Source organism: Cricetulus griseus, chromosome 2 (assembly GCF_003668045.3).
Source record: "Cricetulus griseus strain 17A/GY chromosome 2, alternate assembly CriGri-PICRH-1.0, whole genome shotgun sequence".
In the NCBI taxonomy this organism is placed as follows: domain Eukaryota; kingdom Metazoa; phylum Chordata; class Mammalia; order Rodentia; family Cricetidae; genus Cricetulus; species Cricetulus griseus.
Genome location: NC_048595.1, coordinates 378349454 through 378360468, shown reverse-complemented (window position 1 = coordinate 378360468; position 11015 = coordinate 378349454).

Below are 11015 nucleotides of genomic sequence, written 5' to 3'. Positions count from 1 at the left end.
TTTTCTTTTTCATTCCTTTACCATTGGGTTCCAGCAATAGCTTTTTGGTTTTGTTTTCTTTGTTTTTAGATGAGCTTTCATGTAGCCCAGCTGGCTTCAAACTGGCCATGTAGCCAGGAGGAGCGTAAACTCTTCATCTCCGTGCATCCTCTTCCCAAGTGCTGGAGTGACAAACTTGTACCACATCATCTGAATTTGTTGTTGTTTTGTTTTGTGGTGATGGTGGGGGGTCAAACCTGTAAGGTCTTAAAGAAACCTGGAACAAGTCTCACTTAGTTCCTGTGGCTCCTCCCAGCACTTCTCACCCCCCACCCCACCCCCCAAAACCTTTCCCTCCCAGGAACCGGCATGGGCATTCCGATCCCCCCTCCTTCTCTTTCCTACGGAACAACCATTTTGGCACTGCTGTCTCTTGGCTCCTGGTTTCTCTTGGTTCTTCTCTCTCTCTTGGTCTGATTCTGGCCCCTTCCTTCTCTTCCTCTCTTGCCTGTCCCCATGTTCCAGTTCAGTCCGGAACCTTCTAGATGCCTCTTGGCTGTTTTCTCCCTCATATCTACAATAACACTTTTCTCCTCAACCACATACCTAGGAGCAGTCAGGTCCCCATTTTTCATTCAAAGCCCAGGGCTTCGTGCACGCTAAGCAAACATTCTACCAGCGGAGCTATATTCTCAGCCACAGCACTAGTTGTAATTATCTGCAAACATTGTGGTGCAGAGATGCAGAGATCTCTGTGGGGAGGAACAAACAATCTAAGAGGGTCCAGGCCGAGCCAGGGATCCAGATTCTAGGCACACCACAGTGGGAGTGCATGGCCACCCACAGAGCAGGGACTCAATACACAGTGGAAATCCTGGTAAGACCCGGGTTGAGGGGAGGGAACCTTCATTTTCTCACTGTGTGTCAGAGCCAGCAGGGCAGTGTTGGATTACAATAGAAGTATGTGCCTGACAAGACTGAACTCAAAGACTTGGAGTAAGTTGCCTAAGGTCACCTGGCTTGCCCATAGAGCCAGGCTTCAAACCCACACCTGTCCTTCCAGCAAGGTGCCAGCCCTCTGTGCTGTGAACCCTTGTGATTATGTTTCCCTATTGCTTTCACCAGGCTGTTCCTGCTCAGTGCAGGGAGCTGGTACCGTTACTCTACCACCATCATTTAGCTGTACTTCATCAATGCTGCATTCATTTCCCTGCGTTCTAGTTTCCTAAGACTCAGGTGCAATGGGGCCTTGAGTACCACTGACCAATCAGGCAAAGAGAAAAACATCTCACCTCAGAACAAGTGTATGAAGGCTACACGAAACAGCTAAATAAACAATCACTCAGAACACCTGTCCAGCCAGGTAGGACTCAAAGCACAAAGGGAGGCCCACCAAGTTCTGGGATCCTTATACCTCTGAGCTTGTCATGATGAGGGCTTTGGGCATGGCTGCATGCAGAGACTTTAGTCACATCAGAAGGACCCTGTCCCTTGCTCTCTCTCTACCTTTATGATGGGATTGCTTGTCATCTCTGGGCCACTTGTTGAGTCCAAGCAAGACAGCTATGGACAGCTCAGAGCCTACATTTGTTTGTCTTTATATGTAGGAAGTTCCAGTTCAGCCATGGCTACACAGTGAGACTCCTCAAGAATAAAACAAAAACTTCTGGGGCTGGAGGGATGGCTCAGAGGTTAAGAGCACTGACTGCTCTTCCACAGGTCCTGAGTTCAATTCCCAGCAACCACATGGTGGCTCACAACCACCTGTTATGAGACCTGGTGCCCTCTTCTGGTGTGCAGATATACATGGAAGCAGAATGTTGTATACATAATAAATAAATAAAATCTTAAAAAAAAAAAACTTCTGGAGTTAGAGGGGGAAAGAGAACATCTTTCCGACTGACCCTGGTAAAGCCCAAGGGAATATCCCCACTGGCCTGGATTGGTTGCATCTCTACTCTAGGGAGAGAGATCAAAATGCTGATGGGTTCAAGGCACACACCTATAATCCCAGCCTTCCAGAGCTGAAGCAAGTGGATCCTGTGTCAAAGGAAAAAGAAAAGGCTGGCAGTGTGGCCAAGTGGTAGATGCTCTGCAGGCTTCAATTCTAATAGACTGAAAGAAGAATGGACCCACACTATCTACATCTCATATTCTAGTGATAAAACTAAAGACATCTGAGGAAAGGAGTTTGATAAAAGGAAGGCTGGAGCCTTGTACACACATATACCACACACATACTACACATACACACATCACACTCACATACCACAAACATATATATCACATAATACCATACATACCACTCATTATAAAAACATGCAATATACCCCATACACATCCCCACACACATATACATACCATATACATAGCAAACACACATACACACACCACATACATATATAAACCACACACATACCAAACACACACATATATACATATAAACCACACACATACCAAACACACACATACCACATACATATATACCACATACTACACACATCACATATATACATACCACACAAAAACCATACATGCATATACACCATGCACATATACCACACACATATACACATATACCACAAACACATATACATAGACCACACACAGAGAGGCACACACACCCCACACATATACATACATACCATACACACACACAGACACACTACATACACCACAGACATATACTCCGAGCACGCGCGCGCGCGCACACACACACACACACACACACACACACACACCACACATATACACACATACTACAGAGAGACCACACACATACACAAACCACATATACCACACACAGACACACTACATACACCACAGACACACACTGCACACACACACACACACACACACACACACACACACACCATACATATATACCACAGACACACACACCACATCCACACCACACCATACATATACACACACATCACACATACACACCACACTTGCACTTGCAAACACCACACACACACACACACACACACAAAGCATTCAAGGCTGTGGTGATTTGAATAGATATGACCCCCTAGACTCATGTATTTGAATGCCTGGCACTATTAGGAGGTGTGGCACTGTTGGAGTGGATGTGGCCTTGTTGGAGGAAGTGTGCCACTGTGGGGACAGACTTTGAGGTATCATATGCTCAAGCTACACCCAGTGTGAAGACAGTTCACTTCCTGCTGCCTGAGGCTCAAGATGTAGAACTCTCAACTCCTCCAGGACCATGTCTGCCTGCTTGCTGCCATGCTTCCTGCCATGATAATGGAGTAAACCTCTGAACTGTTTAGTTTAGCCCTCCACTGTATAAAATGAAGGCAGCTGGGCTGTAGGAAGTCCACTTTCTTCACTCTGCTTCTTGTCTATGATGTGACACCTCAAGCTTATAAGTCAGAAGTAGCCCTTTCTCCCTTGAGTTGCTCCAGTCAGAGTATTTACTAAAGTAACAGGAAAGTAACTAACACACTATCTTTTGCTACATAGGAGTTCAGGGACAGCTGGGCTACTTGAGATCCTGTCTCAAAAAAAAAAAAAAAAAAAAAAAAAAGGAAACCAAAAGCCAAGCAAACCAAACACAGAGGTGAGCACTTCCTCTGGGGAGAGAGTAAGGCTGGCAAAGCTCCATCTCTTGACCTGGAAGTTTTCAAGGTAATTACAAGGGGATTTGCTTTATGAGAACTCATTATGCGTGACATTTGTTTCATGTGGTTTTCCCTTATAATAAAAAGGTTTTCTGAAAGAGTGAAAAAACGCACATCTGCTCAAGTTACACATTCTTCTTAAGGGCTTTGTATCTCCAAGTTGTTCACAGAGTCCAAGCTCTTATTTGTTTATTTGTTTTATGAGGCAGGGCTTCTCTGTGTGCCCTCCCTGGCTGGTCTCAAAGGTGTGCACCACCACCGCCTGGCTGGAGTCTGAGTTTTTGTTCAAGACTGGTGAGGCTCTGTCTGACCCACTTTGCTATCACTGGAAGACCCTGGGTGAAAAGGGAAGAGAAAGGGGAAACCACAGGAGGGGAAGCAGGGAATGGACATGATCAAGGTACATTGTTACAAGTATAAAAAATTCAAAAGATAAAAAATATTAAAATCAAGCCCAGTGGTGGTGGCACACACCTTTAATCCCAGCTCTCAGGAGGCAGAGGCAGGTGGATCTCTGTGAGTTTGAGACCAGCCTGGTCTACAAAGTAAGTTCCAGGACAGCCAGAGCTACACAGAGAAACCCTGTCTTGAAAACACCAAAGGGAAAAAATTAAAATCAAGAGGAGAAACAAAACAGGCAGGAGTGGACTGGAGAAGCTTGGATGCCACTGGCAAAGCCAGCAGGAGACTTGTCTGTGCCAGGAACCATCATTCTATGGACCAGGAACATGAAGGGGGTTCTGCTGTGCAATCTGGGGCTGAGTGTCCAGAGCACCAGAAGCCACCACGTGACCTCCCAGCATTCCAGTTGCCTTTCACCTTGTTGGATCCCTAGGTTGAATTTTCTGCTTTCCCTAGTCTTCATGTTTGTAATCTGTTTGTACCTTTTACTTTATTGTTCCGAGTATTTTAGTGATGTTCATAAACTCAGGGAATAATCGTAGGTAAAAAGCCCCTCTAGGGGCTGGAGAGATGGCTCAGAGGTTAAGAGCACTGCTTGCTCTTCCAAAGGTCCTGAGTTCGATTCCCAGCAACCACGTGGTGGCTCACAACCATCTGTAATGAGATCTTGTGCCCTCTTCTGGCATCCAAGCATACATGTAAGCAGAATACTGTGTACATAATAAATAAATAAAATAAAAAAAGAAAGGTTAAAAAAAAGCACCCATTTAAAAAAAAAAAGTCCCTCTAAATGAAGTTTAAAATAATGGCCTTTTCCTCATTTAAAGTAATTCTTACATAGCATACTTATAATTGTTAAAATCTAATATACTTCAGTAGGCAATCTTAAAAGCCAGGTGTGGTGGTGTGCATTTGTATTCCCAGGACCTGGGAGGTTGAAAAGAGGATTGTCATAGCCCAAGGCCTGCTAGATCTACACAGCAAGTTCCAGGCAAGCCAGAGAGCACCACTATGTGGTGAAACTCTATCTCAAACAACCAAAACAACAAAAGCTAAAAGTCAAACACCACATAAAAATTAAATATACCTGGGTGTGGCAGTTTATACCTGCAACACTAACTTTTGAGAAGCTGAGGCAGGAGGATTGCTGAAAGTCTGAGGCCAGCCTGGACTACATAGTGAAATCTTACTTCAAAAAACCAGATTAAGAGCCAGGTGGTGGTGGCACATGCCTTTAATGCCAGCACTCGGGAGGCAGAGGCAGGTGGATCTCTGTGAGTTTGAGACCAGCCTGGTCTACAAGAGCAAGTTCCAGGACAGCCTCCAAAGCCACAGAGAAACCCTGTCTTGGGAAAACCAATAAATAAATAAATTAGGCTAAGTGGTGCAGGCCTTATATTTTATTGCAACTACATCAGAACATACAGGATTTTTGTTTATTTGTTTAGTTTTTTTTTTGAGACAGGGTCTCTACACAGTCCCAGCTCACCATGTAGACCAGGCTGGCCTCAAACTCAAAGAAATCTGTCTGTTTCTGCCTCCTGAGTGCTAGGATTAAAAGTGTGGGCCACCATGCCTGGCAAGTGTTGTTTTACTGTTTTGTTTTTGTTTGCTTGTTTAAGGGTTATCTTTTTATGTCTGTGTGTCTGTACTTGAGTATATATGTGCACCCTGTCCATACAGGATCCCAAGGAGTTCAGAGAGAAAGTGTCTACTGATCTAGAGTTACAGCCAGTTGTGAACCGGCATATGGATGCTAGGAACCAAACCAAACTGCAAATGCAGTATGCAGTTTTAGCGCTGAGCCATCCCTCCAGTCCAGAACATACAGTTTGGAAATAAACTTTTTATTTTCAAAAGAACAAAGTTGGGAAAATTTTACATCTGATTTCAAAATTTATCATAGTACTTCTCGCAGCAGGGCATTAGTGTAAGGGTGGACATATAAATAATGGGAGTCTTCTATTTGTGGTCAGTTGAATTTCTACAAATTCAGGGCAATTCACCAGGAAATGGACCTGTCAACAAATGCCACTGGGGATAGCCAATATGAGAAAACAAATGTAGAGCCTTCCTTCATGCAGCACATAAAGTAGCTCAGAATGGACCATAGATGTGAGTCTATGCCGAACCTGGGGGCTCGGTGTTTAAGAACACTTGCTCTTGCAGAAGACCCATGTTCCCTGTAACTCCAGTTCCAGGGAATTCAACACTCTCTTCTGGCCTCCATGGGCACTGCACACACACACAGTACACATACATACATGTGTGCAAAACACTCATACACATGAAATAAAATAAGATAAAATAAAGAAAGAAAAAAAAAGGGAAAGAAAAGTAAATGGCTTAGTGGGTAAATGCAATTGCCATTCAATACTGGTGGCCAGAGTTTGATCCCCAGCAAGCCTTGTTAGAAGGAAAGAGTGACTCTTGCAAGTTGCCATCTTGCCACCTCACAAAGGCTGGGGTGTGAGTACACACACATACACACAAAATTATATCTATATCTAATAGCTATATATATTCAGTGTGTTGTTGTTGGGGTTTTGTTGTTGTTTTTTGAGACAGGATTTCCCTGTGTAGCCCTGGCTGTCCTGGAACTAGCTCTGTACATCAGGCTGGCCTCAAACTCACAGAGATCCACCTGTCTCTGCCTCCTGAGTGCTGGGATTAAAGGTGTGTGCCACCACAGCCTGGCAGAGATTTTTTTTAAAAAGAAAAAAGTATGAATGAAAACTAGGTGGGTCAGGAATAGTAGTGCAGGCCTATAATCTCTAAAACTGTATGTAGACCTACTAATGGTAGTGTATACCTATAATTCTAGTACTCCTGAGGAAGAGAGGTAGGAGGTCCAGGATTTCAAAAGTCATCCTTGGGTACATAGTGAGTTTGAGACAAATCTGAGATATGTAGGACCCTGACTTTAAAAATCAAGGATGGGGACACCTACAAAATAAAAAGTAAAAAGAAAAAAGGTGGTGTGTGGTAGACTACAACAAAACCTGAAACTACACACAAAATTTCTAGAAGATACATAAAGCTGGGTGGTGGTGGCACACACCTTTATTCCCAGCACCCAGGAGGCAGAGGTGGGCAGATCTCTGTGAGTTCAAGGCCAGCCTGGTCTACAGAGTGAGTTCCAGGACAGGTTCCAAAGCTACACAGAGAAACCCTGTCTTGAAAATCCAAAAAAAAAAAAAAAGAAAGAAAGAAAGAAAAGAAAAGAAAAAGAAAGAAAGAGAGAAAGAAAGAAAGAAAGAAAGAAAGAAAGAAAGAAAGAGAGAAAGAAAGAAAGAAGAAAACACAAGAGGAAAATATTTGTGATCTTCATTAGAAAAAGATTTCTTTGAGGTGATATCAAAGGCAGGGCTGGAAGCTAAGCTTGGTGCTACATTTGTCCAGCATGCTTTGACACCTTGGGGTCCATCCCCAGCACTGGAGAGAAAAGGACAAGCCACAGACTGGGAGAGAATATTTGCAAATCCAGTAAAGGATTTACAAAGATTTTTTGAGAAATTTTTATTGTATTTTGTTGTTGTTTTTGTTTTTCGAGACAGGGTTTCTCTGTGTAGCTTTGGAGCCTATCCTGGCACTCGCTCTGGAGACCAGGCTGGCCTCGAACTCACAGAGATCTGCCTGCCTCTGCCTCCCAAGTGCTGGGATTAAAGGCGTGTGCCACCAAGGCCTGGCGTGAGAAATTTTTATTGTATTTTAAAATTTATTGTGTGTGCATGTATGTCTGGTGGTATGGTACATTGCATGATGAGAGGTCACAGGACAATGTGCAAGGTCAGTTCTCCCCCCTCTACTGTGTGGATCCCAGAGATGGAACTGGTGTCATCAGGCTTGCCCGAAGGAGCCTTTACTCACAGGGGCATCTCACTAGCCCCAAAGATATCATTGAGGGTTTGGGGGTTGGTTTAAATTTATGGCACACACATAGAGGTCAAAGGACAACTTGCAGGTGTCAGGTCCTTCCTCTCACCAAGTGGGGGCAGGGATTGAACTCAAATAATCAGAGTTGGCATAAAATAACTATGTAAAAAAAAAGTAACGTTATATGCTGAACCCCCCCCCCAATTTATTTTAACTCAATAAGACATTCCAACCTTTCTTAAATGGATAGATTTGAACACATTACAAAAGAGGTCACCAAAACACATCTAAAAGGACCTTGGCTCCAGAGTCATCAGGGAAATGTTAAAATCATACTGAGCATAGCCCCAGCACTTGAAGGGGAGACAGGAGAGTCAGCAGGTTATTATCATTAGCTATATAGCAAGTTCAAGGCTGTAAAGTGATGGATGGGCTGTGTGGGAGATCTTGCCTCAAAAAATAAACAACTAAAGGCTTTTTGAAAAATCCGTAATGGGATCACAGCAGAGGTGAGTGAGACCTATTAAAAGCTTATATACTCACTGGAGTGACTGTAACTATGAGTGATAAGGGCTCAAGAGTGTAGTTTAGTGGTAAAACAGGTGCTCAACAAACACAAGGGCTCTAGATTCAATCCTTAGCACCAAACCAAACAACACAAAACCAAACCAAAACTCAAACAAACATATGAAAAGGTTCTTACCGCCCCCATGGAAATCCAAATTAAATGGCAACATGTCGCTCTCCAATACCACTTGGCTAGATAAAATATAAAGAACCGGAAATGTAGAGAGATGGATGGCGTACAGGCTGGTTTTGTGCGTCAACTTGACATGAGCTAAAGTTATCAGAAGAAGGAAACTCAGTAGAGAAAATGCCTCCATGAGATACAGCTGTAGGGCATTTTCTCAATTAGTGCTCAATGGGGAAGGGCCCAGTCCATGATGGGTGGTATCATCCCTGGGCTGGTGGCCCTGAGTTCTATAAGAAAGCAGGCTGAGCAAGCCAGAGGAAAAAAGCCAGTAAGCAGCTCTTCTCCATGGTCTCTGCATCAACTCTTGCTTCTAGGATCCTGCCCTGTTTGAGTCCCTGTACTGAATTTCTTCAGTGATGAACAGCAATGCTGAAGTGTAAGCCTAATAAACCCTTTCCTCCCCAACATGCTTCTTGGTCATGGTGTTACATCACAGCAATAGAAACCTTAGCTAAGACAGCAAAATGCCAAAGCTGAAAATCCACCTTCCCTTTGACTCAAAAGTTCCTTGAAAGAAATACACGTGTACCCAAGAATGTTCACGGTCAGCTCTATAGGGAAATCCTGGTCAGTATGCAATCCGTTTATGTTTGAGTAGGATGGATATATCTGCTATCATGTCTTCATGCAGGCATTAAGAATAAACAAATCGAAGCCACAGGCAAACGTGGCCAGGCAGGTGAAGTGGTGCATACCTGTGATCTACTGAGTGACGTTTCAAGCTACTGCCTTCAGGGTTCCTCAAGCAGCATGTTTGGGGATAGAGCTAACTTTCCTTCTAGTGCTTGCTAGATTCAGATCTGAGTGTGGTGATGGAGGCAGGGTGAGTACAGAGTGTGGTGATGGAGGCAGGGCAAATGCAGGGTTAATCTTGCTTGTTCTGTGTTTTAGAGTTGACCTTGGGCAGTCAAGTACTTGCCTGGCATGCCTGAGGCCCAGTGTTCAACACTGAGGAGGTGGGTAACAGAACCTAAACTGACTACAGGGACTCAGTCCACAGTTCAGCACTGGGTATTCAAGACTGATCAGGAAGTCATGTTATAACCCAGCTTGCCTTGAACTGCTGTGGTCCTTCTGCCTCAGCCTCCCAAGTACTGGGATTTCACACATGAGTTACCACAACCAGCTTTAGTATTTATCTTCAGTTTAGTTTCTTTGGGATGTTAATTGTTTCTGCCTCTTGAGGAAGGATTAAAATAGTAAAAATTTAAAGAGATGTGACCATAACCACGAGGGGGCGCCAAAGAACAGTTTATAAAGTAGATCGATTAGCCAATCCTCCAGCAAAGATTTGCCCCAGCTTGGATTCCTTCACTCCCAGATGAAAACTCATCCATTTTGTGATTCTCTGACCTTTTAGATGCCTAGGCCCCAAATACTACACAGGCGAAGGTAAGAACAGGTTTTAGGAATAGAAGTGTAACGGTGACAGGAGGCTTGCCTAGCATGCAGGAGGCTCTCTACTCTAGGTTTGATCTGTACCCTGTGACTGAGCAAGTAAAAGAAATGAGATTATCATGGGGGGGGGGAACAATGACAAAAGCAAAACACGCTATTTTTGCATATTTTCCAAACTACCAGAAGAAGAGTCGGGCAAAGGACTAGCAAAAGCCTGGTGTGGCTGTGGGACGTGGGAGGTACTGTTTGTAATTACAAAATAAACAAAGACAAAATAAACTCCAGTAGGTCAGATTTTCAAGATGGCCTGATTTGTGGAATGAAAGATAAAGAAAGTATTTTGTAGGTGGAGCAGCCCCTGAGAGTTTCCCTTGCCTGTGGGGATTCCCCACCCAAAGTTTCAAAATTTTACCTTGTCCCTGCAAACTTTGACAGCTGGTCACCTGACTTGTTTTACCCTCCATTTTTTCTTATCTGTGAGATGGAGATAAGGCTGCAACCAGCCATAAAATGGCATTGGGAAATTGAGATGTTAGACTGGTACACACTGAGTAAAATACAGATTTCAAACTAGGTGTGGTAGCCAATACCTTTAATACCAACACTAAGGAAGTAGGGACAGGATCACTGTGAGTTCAAGCCTGGTTGGTATAGTGAATTCCAGGCCAGCCAAGGCTACATGGTGAGACCCTTGTCTCAAAACAAAAAGCAAAAACAAACAACAACAACAACAACAAAAAAAAACAGAACCAAAAACCAAAACTAGATTCCTGGTGCTATCAAAGAGCTTCAGTGTGTTATTATTTGTCTTTATTTTTAAATTATGTGCAAATGTGTGGGTATTTGCACCTGAATGCAGTGCCTGTAGAGTCCAGTAGAGGACTCAGATCCCCTGCACTTAAGGTTGTGGGTTGCCTAACAACGCTGCTGAGAACCTAACTCAGCTCCTCTGCCAGAGC